This window comes from Nannospalax galili, unplaced genomic scaffold (assembly GCF_000622305.1).
Source record: "Nannospalax galili isolate Female #2095 unplaced genomic scaffold, S.galili_v1.0 scaffold369, whole genome shotgun sequence".
Taxonomy (NCBI): Eukaryota; Metazoa; Chordata; class Mammalia; order Rodentia; family Spalacidae; genus Nannospalax; species Nannospalax galili.
Window position 1 is genome coordinate 132142 of NW_008360318.1, and position 18025 is coordinate 150166.

General features: G+C 41.0%; 1 protein-coding gene across 1 annotated transcript in view; it reads right to left on the minus strand.

Moving 5' to 3' along the window:
* The window catches only part of Dnajc13 (DnaJ heat shock protein family (Hsp40) member C13), a 133638-nt gene extending 120979 nt beyond the window's left edge, over window positions 1-12659 (minus strand). The window contains exon 1 of the mRNA XM_008825087.2: window positions 12405-12659. The gene's annotated coding sequence lies outside the window, so the exon portion shown is untranslated. The remainder of the gene's footprint in view (window positions 1-12404) is intronic.
* Window positions 12660-18025: the final 5366 nt, after the last annotated feature.

An 18025-nucleotide genomic window follows, 5' to 3' on the forward strand; every position in this document is an offset into this window, starting at 1 on the left:
TGTTTGTGTGTGGAGGAAAAGACAGCACATACAGAAGTCAGTACCACTGGCTGTTTTATAATTCACTGGGTGTCTTGGAACATATTCCCAGAGGATAAGGGAATTATTATGTATCATCTAGACTTTCTACCTTCAAAAGGACAGTGTTCTACTGACTTAGCATAACCACTTAAGAACTTTTGAGGAAGGAAAAAAAAGACTTCATAAAAAATATTTACTCTCCTTTCACTATTTCTTCTCTATTTTTAATAAGCTCTAAAGGGTTTAAATATAATTCTCTATAGGCAAGAACTCTTAAGCAATCATTAATTTCCATCATTCATGAAGAAAACTGTAGAAAGAACTCTGGCAATGAAAGCAGGTAGCATCAGTAAGTCACTTACAGGCACATGCTATAAATCACCACCACCAACTTTTAAACATGGGTAACAGTAGGCTGAGATTCTGGTGGCACTGTACTGTTCAGCCTTTGTGCAATGGGCTACTTCCTAAAACTATCAGCTAAACTGTGGTCTTCTTCATTCCAATAATGTCCCATTTCAAATTCCCAAAGATTGAAACTTCCTTGTGATGAAAGATTGAAAATGCCTGTGCATGCTCCCTATAACTACACTGTGCTGAAGGCATCTCCAATTATTAAGAACTCAGTTTCAATTGTTTTCATTCCACATCGTGTTCTATTACTATTAGAGCTTTTTTGGAACTTCTCAGATTATTCTCTTGTAAACTGTACTAAGGGTTGAATGGGTGAATGGGCATGGCTTTTGTTAAATTCAGGTTGAGCAAGTGTAACAGCATATGCCCATAATCTTGGACCTCAGGAAGCTGAGGCAGAAGGATCATAAGTTTGAAGTCAGTAAAGGATGGATAAAAGATCCTGTCTCAGAACAATAGAAAATGAAGCAGACTGGGGGTGGCGGTAGCTCAGTGACAGCATGTTTGCTTCACATGCATGAGTCCTGGGTCCAACTGTCAGTTCCTGGTGGTGGTGAGGGTGTTAAATTGAAGGCAGCACAGACATTTTGACTAAAATCACCTTTTTCAATGAATTATACTGTTTCATGCTTTCAAGTAACACATTCTTGCATTGTAATTTATTGCTGGCATCATTTACAATCATTTATGAATGAAATTAGTGTGATCTTCGAGAAGATGTAAGACCTTGACACAAAAACCACAGTCCAGTTCGGAAAGGCCTCCACTAAGCTGACACTGAACAAAGCAGGCTAGGAGTGGCCAGCACAGGCATAGCCTGAATATTACAACCAGGCTATACGTAGAAAAGGCTGCATGTGCAGCAAAATCAGGTGAATGGTCATGGCTTTTGTTAAATAAACTCAGAGGACTCAATTAGCTAAGGATTAATAAAGCGCATTCAGAAAAGATACAATTAGTGAACAAAAAATGGGCAGTAAACAAGGTTATTCATCTGTTTAAAGCATATTATTTTACATGACCATCTGAAAATAACTCTTACACAAATACAACTTTGAATGATCAAGGCAAAGACCAACCTTCTCATTTTGAGTCTGTAAAATATAAGAACAGAATTTGCTCATTATTAGTCTATTCTTAGGTCATGAACTAAAAGGCTGAGTTTCTTCTGAAATGCATACTAAGATGGACTGACTTAACCATCATAAAGCAAGTACAGTAAAATGTTAATTTGAAAATACTGGAGGTAGTCGGGTATGGTGGCACATACCTTTAATACCAGCCCGTGGAAGGCAGAGAAGCAGGTGGATCTCTATGAGTTCAAGGCCAGCCTGGTCTACATAGGGAGTTCCAGGCCAGCTGGGGCTACAGGAAGACCCTGTCTCAAAAAGATCAAGAAAAAGAAAATGCTGGAGGCAGACACCTGGGTGGTCCCATATAAAGTTCCTTCAACTTGGCTAAAGTGAACTGTTCGGTTATGCTGAGGAAGGCGAGGAGTTTGTCTTTCTTTCCAATGAGACTTTTCTGCAGCAGAAATATTCCTTATATACTACACCGTGAAACCAGTAGCGCAGAGCGCAAACATGTCAGAAACTAATTTATAAAGGAAATACTTGCTAGGCATGGTAGCCCATGCTTTTGATTCCAGCACTCGGAGGCAAAGGCTCGCAAATCTCTGAGTTCGAAGCCAGCCTGGTCCACATAGCAAGTTCCAGGCCAGCTGGGGCTACAGGGAGACCCTGTCTCAAAAAGATGGAAAAAGAGGAAATACTCAGGGGCTGGAGATATGGCTCAGCAGTCAAAAGTGCTGGCTGCTCTTACAGTGGACCCAGGTTCAGTTCCCAGCACCCACACAATGACTAACAACCATCTGTAACCCCAGTTCCAGGGGATCCGACACCCTCTTCTGGCCTCCACAGGCATTGCACACATACATGCACACATTCATGCATGCAACACGATCATACACATAAAATGAAATTTTTAAAAAGTTTAAAAGTAATACTTAAAAAGGTTTAAAGGTAATTCATGCAGCTGCGTCTCATAAAAAATGCAGGGAGAAGAACAACAGTAACTCTAGGGAGAATCCCTTACACTGGCTTCGATTCTTTTCATGACTGGATTTAAAATCTGGACAAATTGCATTCCTAGGTTAGTACTATTTCAAATAAATGGTTTAAAAAATATTTAACAGAACATTAATCTTTACCCAGATTAAAAAGCTACACCTAAACTATTTCAAACAGAATGTGCTGTGATGGGGAAAGCTGTCACATGAACTTTAACCCTGTTTTTATCTTTTTGGTCAGGGTCTCATGAAATGTTACCCAGGCTGGCCTCAAAGTCTTGGAATCCAATGATCCTCTGGCCTCGGTCATGCACATAAAGTGCATGCTACTGCACCCAGGTCTATTTTTCATTTTAGTTTCATTTTAATGCATGACTAAGTACAGGTGAAAATACTTTGTTCTGAATGAGAACAAATCAGTGTATGTAATGGGCATGAGGATCTACAATAACCTTAAAATAGCCATGCACAGATTGCAAAGGCTTCAGAGCATCCCAAGTAACACCCTTTAACTAAAGAGCTTAATGCCCCAGAAATAAATGCTGTCACAGAACAGGAGAGCAAGCAGTAAAATCAAGTTCAACTGACAATCATATATACAAATGAATTCCCAGAAGTTATATTAGGCCTTCTATTATTTGTCACATCAAAATTAATAATCTGAGATCTGCCCCATTTCTTAAAAAGTTATTTTAAACTAGAAATTACAAGTAGAAATTTATTCATGAAACAAGGAGGCAAGAAAAATTAAAATCCAACCCCAAAATCTGAAGGACTATTTTTAGTAGTATCTCAATGAGAGGAGAAAGTTAACAGTTAATTGGGGTGTGTGCACATGCACATCCATGTGCACAGGCCAGAGGCCAGACAGCCTCCAGAGTCTTTCCTCAGGAGCTACCCATTTGGTTTCTTAGACAAGGTCTCTCGCTGGCCAGGAACTCAGACTACACTAGACTGATTGCCAGTGATTCCCCAGGGATACACCTGTCTCCACCTCCCCAGCATTGGGGTTACCATGCCTGGCTAAGTAGATTCTGGGCACTGAACTGAGGACCTCATACTTGCTCGACAAACACTTCACCTGAGTGTCTCCACAGCCCCAACACAGCAGTTACTTTTCCTAGTCTTACCTATTCAGCAATATAAATCAAGTGCTGACCTGAAACAGATCGATTTTAATCATGCATATGTGGCCTCTGACTGAGGCACCTACCATTTTTATTTCAGCCACACATACGGCAATGCCATGGAGAGAATGCTTCTCTATTTTTAGGTAGACTTTATTATTTTAAAAATAACACTTTTCTATCAAGATGCATTGTGAGTCTTCCCTTTCTAAAACTAAAAAATGTCTTAAAATATTCACCTGAAAAATGTTTTCAGAAATGTGCTCATTTTTGAAATCTTTGCTACTGATCCCCCATGTATTCTAGTTCATACCTATTCTTCAGACTTCCTAGACCTAATTTCTATTTCATTGTATCTCTGCAGTTCAACCTGGCTTTTCAAGAACAAAGCACACTAGATCAGTGAGCTCTTCTTTAGCTCAGTAACAGGCACTTAATAGTTTAGCTTGATTATGCTAAAAGCCCTAAAGGGTAAAAGAGATTCTAATCAACTCTTTTAACTTGTTTTCTATCTATACACAGGGGACTAAATTCCTTAACCTGCAACAAATACAACTTGAACTAGGCTTTATAATCAACCAATACCTAAACATTCATTCTTGTCTTTATACTATTAAAATAAGTAATTTAAGTTGCAAAAATTTCCCTTTCACCCAATTTAAATAACAGTATCAAGTTTCTAGTTTGCTGTTTCTGAATTATCCATATTATTTCTACCTCTTACATAATGTTTTATAACTTACAGAACATTTCCAAATTACTTTTTTTTTTGAGGGGGAGGGTCTTTTTGAGACAGGGTCTCCCTGTAGCCCCAGCTGTCTTGGAACTCACTATGTAGACCAGGCTGGCCTCGAAATCACAGAGATCTGCCTGCCTCTGCCTCCCAAGTGCTGGTATTAAAGGTGTGCGCCACCAGGCCCAGCCCTAGAATATTCCTTTTTTTAAAAGGTGCCTTTTATAAAAAGGTAATTTGGGGCCGGGTGTTGTGGCACACGCTTTTAATACCAGCACATGGGAGGCAGAGGCTGGGGGGGCTCTCTTAGTTCGAGGGCAGCCCGGTCTACATAGTGAGTTCCAGGACAGCTGGGGCTACAAGGAGACCCTGTCTCAAAAAGACCTAAAAAAAAAAAAAAAAAAAAAAAAAAAAAAAAAACCAGCAGCTCAAAGGTTTGGGGAAAATAAGGCTTATTTACTCTAAGATTTGATAAATATTCAAAATACATTCTGTATGGTGACTACAAGTTTGAGAGAAAAATTCTACAGCATAAATACCTAAGGAATACAAATCAGAAATGCCTGTGTAACAGTTTAACTTTTAATGAAATGAATGCAAGGTTTCAGATCAGAGACAGTCTACTACATTCAAAACCTTAGCAGTTCTTTCATTAAGTTTTGACAACTATAATTAACAAATTCCCATAGCTGAAAAACTCCTCAATGTATGCCTTTCAAATGTCCAAGAGGTCAGTCACATAGGTTAGAAACCCCTTATAATGAACTTCTCAATGATCTAGTTTTATTTAAATATAGAATGCAAAATATATTCTACAAGACTCATACAGAGATTTCTAAGTACTTCAGTACTAATAAATTGAGGGATTATGTTCATCTTATTCAGTTCAGAAAAGAATGCTAACAGCAATCCTTGTGGTAATAGTCACTCACCAAGACCACAAATCAGGAGCCATCCACTTCAGTCAAAATCAAACTGATTCTACACGAAGGTGCAAGCCTCTGACAGTGCCATTGCTTACTGCAGCGTAATCACATTTACTTTATAGTCAGTTCTGCTACAGTGGTATTTCAATAGTGTGAATTTATCCATAAACCTGATGTACTAGGCTTGGATACAGCACAGTGGAAGTGTCAATGAAATGAGCACTTTGAACATGGCTCAAATTTCACATTTGCTGGTTGTTACTTCACGAATCACAAGAAAACACAAGTGAATAAAGAAAACTGTACCCAGCAGAACAAGGCACCCAGGAATTTAGGAATTCACAAAACAGGCAGACACCACAGGTCAATGAATTGCAAATTCACATCTATGTTGTAAAACAACTTTCCTCCATCTAGCTCATGTAACTTCCTCCTTTCCAAACTTTACAGCAATTCACTACACTGTGTCCCTTTCAATGCTCACTTCCACAATCTACTTTTCAAAACAAAATGTAATATTTAACCACTTAAGAGGTGCAAAACAGTGCTGTTTCTAAGTTCCTATTACTTTTAAATATGTTATTCCTGAAGTTTTCCACTTCTGTGGTCCTATTTCTCATAGAAGTGCTGTTGTTTTGAATTGTTCAATTTTAGTTAGCAAAGTAATTTTTAGGAATGCACGTGGTCTTGTTATAGCAGAACTCAGTATATTTTATCAATTCCTTTCCACTTTTATATACCATCAGAAAGGTGTGGTTATTTTCTGAAATGTACAGTATGTTTGTAGAATTTCACAGCCAAATCTATTAGGTATTTTTTTCTTTCACAGCATTTTTTTTTTGTGTTCTATCTAAAATCTGAAGTTCACACTTTCTAGAAATTTTATAGTTTTATGTTTTACTTTTTTTTTTCATTACAGGTTTAACATATTCAGTAACAATTTCCAGAGCAATGATACATGTCTTTCAAACCTATAAGTTTTTAGGTTCACAGTTGAATTACTACAGTTCGTAGTTATACAATATTGAACCCAGTATAAAACACTGTAAGACATAAAACTGAATGAGTTTTTACCCTTTAAAGAGGCTCTCCATTTCATTTTAAAATATGCTGTTCCCTTCATTTTTAACGCTACTAACGCTTAGGTGTTTGCATGTGTTTTAATCTATGTATCTGATTATTACTAGTCACGGTTACACTCGGATCCTTGGCACACACCTCAGTATGGATATAAAGTCATCAGGTAGATTTCAGTGGTAATGTTTATCATCTCTACTAATTAACATGAAGCAAATTTTTATGCTTCCTCCTCAAATGTCTTTTTCTTTAATTTGTTGATTTTTTTGTGTGTATATCATACAGAACATCCCACACAATCTTATTCATCTATATACCCACTTACCAAATGGCACCCTCCCATAGTCCGCCCTCCCACACACTGGAGCCCATATACTCTGTCATCCCTGTTACTGTCCACTGTGTTGTCAGAACCCCCAGCCATTCCCCAGTGTTCGTCTGCTGAATCTAGTCAGCCTATCTAGAGATCCTTGTTTTAGGAAGATCAGCTGTTCCTCATCTAGCAGCAATCAGTTCTCAATATTCCTTTAGATAAGACCGGGATCTGCTGTTCATTTTCACAGCTCTGTCTGGGAGTCTTCTGAGCCACCTTGGCCAATAACTCAAAGGAAAGTATCTCCTGTCTGGCATTGTTTCTTGTTGTGTAGCCTTTAGCTATACATATGGACTCTTAAAAAATTATATTGACCCCATTAATCTTTGGTTATACTTTCCTTTTGGGTGTTTAAGACCCTACAATTGGCCCAGATAAAGCGATTTATTTTTACTGTCAAGATCATTTGACGATCTATTCCTCAGGGATAACATGGGCTTGGGAGGAGCCCCTGGCTCCTTTCTTTTACCAGTTCCACCTATGTGAAGATAAGTCAAAGATCCTGCTCGACCATGGCTGGCTTCACTTGGAAGCATGGAGGAAATGTTTCCCCTGTGTTGACCCTCCTCTTTGTAGACCAGACACTGGTTCAGGTCCATCTGGTGGGGTCTTCATGGCCTCCTTGATCAAGAGGACAGGTGACTCACCACAGTTACAGGACATTTCTTAACCTATTTTCTTACTATAATTATATAAGATACAGTATGCCATAGTCAGTTGTCTATGAATGTGGTCTTGTATTGTTGTGTTCACTTTTCCTCCATTCTTTTATTTTTAACCAGTCAGTTTCTTGCAGACTATGTGTTTGTATCTTGTGAGAAAGCATGTCTGTTATCTTAACCTTTGTATCGCTTACATTCTAATTTTACATGATTCAAGTGTGATATACTGCTACTTTTCCCTTAAATTTTTTAAAAAATATTTTTAGTATTTTTATCTTATGTGTATGAGTGTATTGCCTGCATGTAGGTAAGTGCACCCATGTCGTGCAATGCCCATGGAGGACAGAAGAGGCCATCGAATCCCCTGGAACTGGAGTTACAGACAGTTGTTAGCTGCCATGTGGGTGCTGGGATTTGAACTCAGGTCTTCTGCAAGAACAGCCAGTGTTCTTAACCGCTGAGCCATTTCTCCAGACACTACAAAATTTTTTAGAATAATCAAAAACCTAATTTTTCTCTCATTTTATGCTGCTCATTTATTTGTGCAGATCCAAGTTTCATGGATTTGTATGAAAATTTTCTATTTCCTTATAGGACAAATTTATTAGTATTTATTAGTATGAAGTTTTTAGTGATAGGCCAGCATTTTATCAATGCCTTCATTTCTGACAGATGTCTTGGTTATAGGTTTTCTAGTTAATTCATTATGCAAAAGGTACAAGGGTGAATCTTTGCTTTATTGTACTTTAAATCATTCTTTCATCTTTCCCTTGCAGTAAGTACTAGGTATAAATTATGAGTTTTCAGGCTTTTCCTGCAGCACTTTGAAGTGGCCAACGATCTTCCTGCCTGTATTCACTACTGCAACTCCTTGTTCCTCTGAATATAATACTTCTCATTCCTTCAGCTGCCCCCCAGATTACTCTTTGACCTTTGTTTTCTTGAGTCTGTGGCAGGCTGAGATACATTTGGGGGGGGGGGGGCTTTGGGGAGCTGTTGACTAGATAGGTGACAATTTTAAGTTCTCAAATTATGCTCTTCTTTCTTGAGGGATCCCAATTACACATAGATTAGAATTGTTGCTATTCCCAAACTCTTTAAGATTTATTTTTCTTATTTTGAATTTCTGTGTATGGGTCTGTCTGTGTCCGTATACGTGCAAGTACACATGGCTACTGAAGTCAGGAGGCTGGATCTCCAGGGGCTGGAGTTACAGGTAGTAGTCAGTCGCCCAAGGTGGGTTTTGGAAACCGATCTCAGGTCCCAAAAGCAAATGCTCTTAAGCACTGAGCCATCTCTCTAGCTCCAATTTCCAGTCTTTAATGTGTTTTCCTTTAATGTTTTTGTGATGCAGATCTGGATAATCTCTACAGACCTAAGTCCAAGCTTGTGGTGTTTTCCTCACTTCAGACAGACAGAATGAGTCCTAAGGCATTCCACATCTCCTCATCCTACCTTTCATTTCTAGCACTTCCCCTTGAATCCTTCAGTGCCTTTACATTAGAAAGTACACATTTCATCCTGCGTTTTGCCCATTTTTCTGCTTTGGCCTTTAACAGTCATTTAAAATTCCGTTGGATAACAGTATCCACCTACATCAATATGAGTGCAATTATGGTTATTATTTTCTCACAGGAATCTGTTCTCTTTTCCCTTTACCTTTGCATATGCTTCATCATTTTTTAGTGAAAGCTGGACATGTATAGGACACTAAAGTCACTTATGACCTTTTCTTTGCCAGGCTGTTGGCTCAGAGGTTGTATTAACCTAGCTACAAGTTGGGCTGGCTTTACGCTCTTGCTACATTTTATTTCAGTGTATCACAAGCTTCATTTTTCTGTAGAATACTATGTATCTGTGGTGTGAGTAATGTCCCTCTGACCTTTGTGTTGGGCTTCTTAGTGCAAGCTTGTGCTTTTCCTTGCAGTTCTCTGGTTGACTGATTCAAACCTCCTTAGTGTGGTGGCAGAAGTTGGTGCTACAGTCTGTGCTCTGATTAAGGCTCAGTCTAAGCCATATACTATGTCATAAGGACTCAAGGATATGGGGCCTTCTTGATTCTCCTGACCACCCCTCAATCACGGTTCATGCCTCAATCACAGAGGAGGAGTTCAGTACTTCTCCTCTAAATAAAATATTCTTACCTTCCTCTTATTCCCCTAAGCTCAATAAATTACCAGTAGAGCTGGCAGGGATGTCCCAGCCCCCGCCCCCAAAAACTCCCCATCACACAGATACATTAACAACCTTTTGTTGTTCTGAGGAGACAAGAATGAGAGTAACTTCTTGACCCTCTTAAAAGTTCTACTGCTGGGGCTGGAGAGATGGCTCAGTGGTTAAAAGCACTGACTGCTCTTACAGAGGACCCGGGTTCAATTCCCAGCATCCACATGGTGGCTACGAACTGTCCTTAACTCCAGTTCCAGGGGAATCTGGAGCCCTCTTCTGACCCCCGCGGCACTGCACGACACGGGTGCACTCACATACATGCAGACAATCCTCCACCAGGTCTGTATAGCAGACACACCAAGACGACACAGGTGCACTCACATACACGCAGACAGTCCTCCACCAGGTCTGTATAGCAGACACACCAAGACGACACAGGTGCACTCACATACACGCAGACAATCCTCCACCAGGTCTGTATAGCAGACACACCAAGACCTTTCCCAATCTTTCTAGGAGCATACCAAGGGTTTGTGGATAAAGAACTTGTAAGATGGTACCCTCAGTTTTCATCCATGTTTCAGCTGTTCTGGCTGAATTCCTCTTACAGTGTCTAAAACTTCTCCCCTCTCCCTCTCCAACCTCTCTTCCTCCCTCCCTCCCTAGCCCAACTCTCCTTAAATTTTGGCTAACAGTTTGCTCGCTGTCCTCAGCTCTTTAAATGGTCTTTGAAATGCCATCAATTTGAAGTTACTATAGTTCTTTTGTTGTAAAGATGGAGCCAAGTTTTTTGTCTCAGAATCAAAGCCAAATGGTGGTTATATAATTTATAAACAATTTCAGGCTAGCAATGAAGATAATACAATTATTTGGTACCAAAGGGACATTGGTGAATCTGATAAAAGTGAGGAATACTACTGGAAATAAAAATTGTTTTGGTGAAAAAAAAAAAAAAAAGCCAAACCTGTGTCATGCCTCTGCGCATACCCAATTAAACACTGGAAATAAAAATTGTTTTGGTGAAAAAAAAAATTGAGAAACACAGACTAAAAACTATTATCTCAAAACATTTTCAGGCAGTTGAGAAGGCTCAGGAAGTAAAGGTGACTGAACCAAGCCTAACCTGAGTTCAATCCCTAGGGTCCATATGATGAAGGAAAACCAATTCCTACAAATCATCCTCTGACCTCCACAGGCACCATGGTCAGTGCACTCCCCTCCCCCAAATACACAAAATAAATAAATGCAATGTAAAAAATTTTAAACTGTGCTTCAACTACCCCAAACATTAAACATTTAGGCCAAAACTGTACTGTAGTTTAGCTGCACAGTCTTGTTTCTACTTTGCTAATTTTACGGACCTCAGAAGCAATTAAAATGTGCAACAGAAACCTCCAACGTACCTGTGTAAATCCAACTGCTTAAGAGGCCAAAATTAAGTTACATCAGGCCCTCTTTATTACCATTCCAATTTAGTAACTATTGGGAACCAGACTTCCACTATCAACCTTTAAGTTTAATAAAGCCAGGATTATTACAGTCAACCTGGGTAACCATCACCTATGTATTTGTAACAAAGTTAAAACTTTTGCAGATAATTCATGCTTTTCACGATTGTGTAACTTTTTTTACTGATCACATTCATGTTTTATTGCTGCTAAGTCTTGGCTTAAGAACTTGATTTGTTTGCATCTAAGCTTGACAGTGTGTTTTAGACCATTACTGCCACATTAGAAGAAGAAAATATATATACATTCATGTCCTCTCCATGGAATACAAATGTTGGTATTTTCCAAGGACTCTAACCTTAAGGTTCTTTGCATCCCTATTTCTTAACTCTGCCTCTTTTCCTCCCTTAATTTGCTGTACTTCCTGTTTTAAAACAAATACGAATGCAGTGTTTTGTAAACTGGGGCTTATGTGCCAGGAATGTACCGATATTAATAGCTCGAGCCACCATTAGCGATATAGCTGCTCTAACAATGTTTCACATTGTATTTAAGAATTAAAAGGTTTACATTATAAACTAAATAGTCCAACAATGAAGCACTAGAAACAAGCAAACAAACAAACAAAAAAACCAAAACAAACAGAAAAACTAACCCAATTGGGATACACTGGGAAAAGCAGAGCCGGGGGGCGAGAAATCATTCCTTTGGGAGATAACGTCTACGTTAGGGGGCGATTTTTGCACCATCCTTCCACCAAGCGACGAGGGAAATTTGAGCCAAGAGTGGCTCAATTAACACCCTGCACCAGGGGGCTTTCTAAAGAAGGCACTCAAGCGTAGTCTCGGTGTGTTTTAACAGACACTTCACCGGGCGTCAAAGTCCTGCTTCACCTACTCCAAAGACCGCGTTCAGAGGTGAAATCACAGGAGTCAAGCCAGGGACCAGGGTACCAGACAGCAAGGAAAAAACTTGATTTTTGAAAAAGAAAGGGGCCGGAGAAGAGTCGGCGCAGCTGCTTCTAATTTCCTAACAAAACGAAACAAAGCTGAGAAAAGTCAACAGTCTGAGCGAGACCCAATGGGAAGGAGACTCGCTGACCCAGGGAAGTCGGAGCAGCCGGCATCCCGGAGGGAATCCCGAGGGCGGGGCCCACAGTGTGGGGATGTGCGGCGGGGAGTTGTGGGGGACCGCGACCGTGCAGGCTGGAGCAGAAAAAGCCGGGCAGAAAGAGGGGTGGGGCTGCCGGGGACGAATGTTACTCAGAGCCGGGGGAGGGGACGGTGCAGAGCAGGCAGTCCTGCTTCCTAGGGCCGGGGTCCCGCGGCTTCCCAGCCCCGAGTCCCTCGAGCCCCGCGGCGTGGCTCAGCCCCGGGGAGGCTTTACCTTCGCGGGAGGCTGGAGGCGCTCCAGCCCGAGCTCGTCCCGCCGCCGGCTGCTCGTCCTGAGTGGGGTGAGGGCCGCGGGGCCTCCTCCCCTCTCCACTTCCCCTTTGCCCGCCGGGGCCTGTGGCTCGGCCGCTGGTGCCTCCCCGCCCCTCCGCTCCTCCCTCCGCCTCTCAGAGGCTCGCTCTGGACGCCGCCATCTTCGTCCAGGCTGCGGGCCCCGCGCGTCAACGCGCCTGCGCCGCCGCCGCCCTGGCAATCACGAGCCCCGGTCAGCTGACTCAGCGCTTCCGCCTTCCGCCCCGCCCTCGGGCCGCATTTCCCCTCCCGCCCCGGCTCTTTCGCTGTCTGGCGAGAAACACCGCGACCTCCGCAGCCGGCGGTTCCGCAGCTCAGGAGATAAGCATGCGCAGAGCGTCGAGCCAGGCAGTGGGACCAGGAGTCCACGCCGCGGGCGAAGCGGCCCCGCCCCTGGGCACATGCTGAGGAGGCCACGCCCCCTGGGGGAGGACGCGGGCGGGGCCAAGGCCCTGGGCGAGCGCTGGGAAGGCCAGGACCCTCAGTGTGTGTGTCTTGCCTGCAGTTGGCCTGTAACCCTGGATGTGCTGTTAATCCCCAGCAGTTCTGCCCGGAAGTTTCTCTCTGACGTAGCCCTTGACTCTAGGTGCCCTGGCACATCCAGGAGGTAGTCGGAAGCTTCATTCCACATCCCTGGTTTGGCTGGATTGGGAGCCTGAAAGTTTACTTGATATTTGACACTACCAGATCCACACCTGAACAGGGTTTAAACTCTTGGGTGCTCTGCAAGGCGGTGGAGGCCAAAGCCTCAGAGGTCAAAGGCCTTTGCTGGTGGAGTGGTGGACAGGTAATAAGACAGCTCCCATCTTAACTGTCCTCTGAATACAAGGCAAGTGGGAGGGGATACTTAAGACTGGTTAATACTGTTTCAGATAGAGGAATTATCCTCAATTTGCAGATAAATTGAGGTCCAGCTCCACGGTAGTGTTTGAAATCAAGTAAGTTGACTCAAGAACTTATGTTCTCTGGGTATCAACTCCCTGAAATTGTGTGAAGAGTTATGTAAGAGGGAAAGAGGGAGGATCAGAACTCAACAGAGAGGTTCAGATGTTGGTTATGTTTGTAGGGAATGGTTTGATTAAGGAAGGCCAGTGTCCCCATCTCAGACCCGAGATACTCAGGCCACACTGAAAAAAAATGAGTGCTTTTAAAATAGTGCAAGCCAATTTGTATGAGCACATTGTTTTACAAGAGTTAACGGGCTTCTGACAAGGAACTTAATATTCCTTCTGTATAGCATATAGCAGTCCTGAAATTATTTCTTCGGTGGTTTAACATTTTAACAATGTAATTTGTAAAATGGTTTTTACAAGACTTTGCTACTTGACCAATTGAGCCATTCCTTTATGTTAGAGATTATTTGCATTTTTCCTTAGACTTTCCTGTACTGCAGCAGTAGGATGAGTTACATGTGACGGAAGGCAAAGAGCTGGAAACAGCTGGGCGTGGGAAGGCAGGACCCTAAATAGAGTAGGAAGGGAGGAGAAGAAAAAAGAAACAGGGCTGCTTTACGGGACCTTCTTGGCTTATCCCATGGAAACAAAACCATGTGCATATGTGGCTTTTTAGATGTTACAAAGCCATAGAGTACTGCCAGAAATAGATGGGGGGGGGTGTATTATTTCTGTTTAATCGACACTTACCCAGAGAGTTCAAATGAGGTGCTCAAGGTGAGCTTCCTCCTAAAGGTTGAGCCAAGATTTGGTCACATGTAACACCAAGGGCATCTAACGACTAAACTACCACACTGCCTCTCTGTTCAATATTTGGGACCAATTAAATGGATTCTCAGAGTTAAGGGGAGCCTTCGGTAACATGAACTGCCCCATCCCTGATAATTGAAAATTCCCTGCCTCCCAAGACAACTTGCAGTTTTATAAACCACTTTTTGTATATTTATCCAACATGCATTCTCTTCTGGGAAGGGTTTTTTATTTTTGCTTTTATTTTTTGGCCCTATTCCTATTTAAGGATTTGCCAACACTGCTCACCATCCTCGTTTACACCAAAGCCATGCTCAGCTTACGCCGTGTTCCAAGTGTGCGCATCTAGTCACAAGATGTGTCCAAGCCTTTTTACAGCTCTCCAAATTTCTCTTAATTGGGTTTGCACATGTTTGTCAGTATTAAGACAGTAGGATTAAACACAACAGTCCAAGTAAGTAGGATGACTTGGCTTTTCTTTCCCTGAACTTCTGTTAACTCACTTTGTCCCCAGCCCCTGAACTTTTTAAATTCAAGCAGACCTTCAAACTTTTCTTTCAGGATTTATCTTTTTTTTCAAAATCCAAATTGGCAAATATGTTTTCTGACCCTTTCATTGTGTACACATATCAAATTTTCAGTCCAATTTTTGTGATATAATATTTCACAGCTTTAAAAATATATATTTTACAGCTTTTTAAATAGCAGTAGTTTTGTTTTCTAAATTGACATTCAATGGAGGAGAGTTCCAAGATCTTAAGAGTTCCACATGAGAAACCCTGCTTGTTGAACTCCCTGCTGCTGCTAAAATGACCTTCCTACTTATAATCTTTGTCCGCGTCCAAAATAATCCCTAGGAACCATACACCGTGCAGCAATATTTGAACTGTGTTTTGTTTGCGTGTTTGTTGTTTTGTCTTATTTTTGCTATTTGAGACATGGTCTCTTGCTTTGTGTTCTAGGCTGCCCTTGAACTTTCAACCCTCCTTTCCCATACTTTGTAGTCTTTCATCACCACACCCAGCTAAACTTTTTTAGTACACTTACCACTATCTTTTTTTTTTTTTTTTTTTTTTGTCTTTGAGACAGGGTCTCCCTGTAGTCCCAGCTGTCCTGCAATTTGATATATGTAGACCAGGGTGGCCTGCCTCCCGAGTGCTGGGATTAAAGGCATGTGCCACACCTGGCCTACTACTATCCGTATGTGCCTATTGAACATGAAATAAAATAATTTTGAAAAGAAAAAACATTGCATGAGTAATTTTTCACTGATTATACCTGGTAAGCCAAATATTATTAACTAATATAATTGCATCTGCATTACATTACAACTCTTAATCAAAATATCTGAAATCCAAGATGCTCTAAAATTTGAAATTTATGTCAGAATTTAGGAAGCTAACAGATGTTAGTGCATTTCAGATTTCAGAGATTGAATTAGGAATGTCCAATTGGTATACTCTATGCAGATATTCCAAAACCTTAAAAAAAAATACTAACTCCAGCCCAGACCTGTCATGATTAATGCATCTCTCCAATCTCAGCAGAGAAGCTTCTTTATGCAGCAGACGGTGGTTAACACAGAAAACCACAACTGACCATGTGAGTTCTGGGTATTGAACTCAGGTCATCAGGCATTCTTGGGAGTTGATTTGAACATTTACACTATTATTAGAAAAAAAATGTAGAGGCCTGTTTTTCAATAAAGAGATTTGAAGTGAACAAAATTTCTAGTCCACCATGACATTATTAGAAACTTTTAGTTGCCAGCATTGGATGGAAATATGTGATAAAATATCACAGACAAGTTACTTATCCTCTTTGGGTCTTAGTCACCTCATTTATAAACTTAGCACATTGACACCTACCTTGAAACATTTCAGAAGTTAAGTAGTCTTTGAATCTTAGTCACCTCATTTATAAACTTGGCATATCGACACCTACCTTGAAACATTTCAGAAGTAGACTATGTAGACCATATGGCTACTAAAACTCCATAATTCAGTTTCTCCTCTGTAGTTTATATCAGTGTTTGGCATGTCTATATAATCCTTGTGCTTGACTTTAAAGGAAACAGTTTTCTATAATTCAGATGGAGGCCTAATCATGCCAAGATAACCACTTATACTGTGTTACTAGAGGAAGGGGGAGGTTTGTTTTGTTCTTGACAACTACATCTGAATACTCAAAGTTATAAAATACTTCATACCAAAAGGTGTTACTGTTTTGCTTCTTATAGGACAAGAACAGTTGGCTTGTTAAAGTCACACGAATCCTGATAATACAAAAAAAGACCTAGTTTCATGTAGTTTGACCCTTCACAATATAATATTTGAGAAATGTTAAACCAAAACTTGGCTATGGCCAAGAAGTTCTTAGAAAGCAATGTACCCTTCACCCCTAAAGGTGAGTCACTGAGTCTCAACACAGCCTTTACTTCCCATTTCATTTGTTCTTGTTCAATCTCATTGCAACTGGAAGGGAACTATATCATCAGTTGGGCTCAGATAATTACATGCATGTTATGTTCATCTGAGAACATAAAACTTCATTGTGTGATAAAATTCTCACTGGCTTTCAACACATGAGGATGATGTGGCTGCTATTTCCATGAAAACTCAATTTTTCCAAGAAAAGAAGACATCTTTTTCCCCTAAGGAGCAGCAGTGAATGACTGTTGCCTATAGAACACAAAGGAAAATAACACTCATAATTAAGGAAGTAATATTTTAAATTCAGCTCCTAAGTTTATAGTTACTGGCTGTGCTGGGTAGCTTTAGTGTCAGCTTGACACACCTGGGTTGAGGGAGCCTCAATTGGGGAATTTCCTCTATTGGACTGGCCTGTGGCCATGTCTGAAGGGCATCTTCTTGATGAGTGATGTGGGAGGGCCAGCCCACTGTGGGTGGGTCCACCCCTGGACAGGGGGTCCTTTGTTGCATAAGAAAGCAGGCTGAGCAGGGGCCAGGGGAACAAGCCAGTAAGCAGTGTTCCTCCATGGCCTGTGCTCCAGCTCCTGCCTCTAGGTTCCTGCCCTGAGTTCCTACCTTGGGCTCCTGGATGAACTGTGATCCTGGATACATAAGCTAAATAAACCCTTTCCTCCCCAAGTTGGTAGTGGTCAGAGTATTTTGTCACAGCAATGGAGAACAAACTAGGACACTGGCTCTCAAATTTATACTGTATGTCTTGCCAACATCAGTAAATAGTCAATAAATTTAAACCCAAATAAAAGGCCCCTGTTGATAAATGCAATTTGAAAATAGTCTTACTGAGAAAAAAATAGCTCTTGATTATTGTACTAGTCATTGAAGCTTCCCCATTTGAAAAACTTTTTACTTTTGATCTACTTTACCAACTTTAAGACCTGACAGCAATATATTATTCTAGAGAAAAAAGATTTAGTTACAGCATGTAAGGTATTAACTTTATAAGTATCCCGATACTGTATAATATTTGTAAGTATCCCGATACTGTATAATATTTGCTCTCCTATCGACACTCAGATCCCAGTTCTGTCTTAGCTAGTTAACCTTTGGGCTTCAATTTCCTATTTAATGGGATAATGATATCAATTCCAGTAGTTTTGAGGATTAAATAATATTTGCCATCTAATGATCATCATAGAATTCACAAACTAAAAAATAGAGTAAGAGGGTTCTGGAGAGATGGCTCAGCAGTTAAGAGCACTGGCTGCTTTTGCAGAGGACCCAGGTTTGGTTCCCAGCATCCATATGGTAGCTAACCGCTGTCTATAACTCAAGTTCCAGTGGATCCAATGTCTTCTGACCTCTGGGAGCCATTGCATACACATGGTGCACTTACATGCAGGCAAAACACA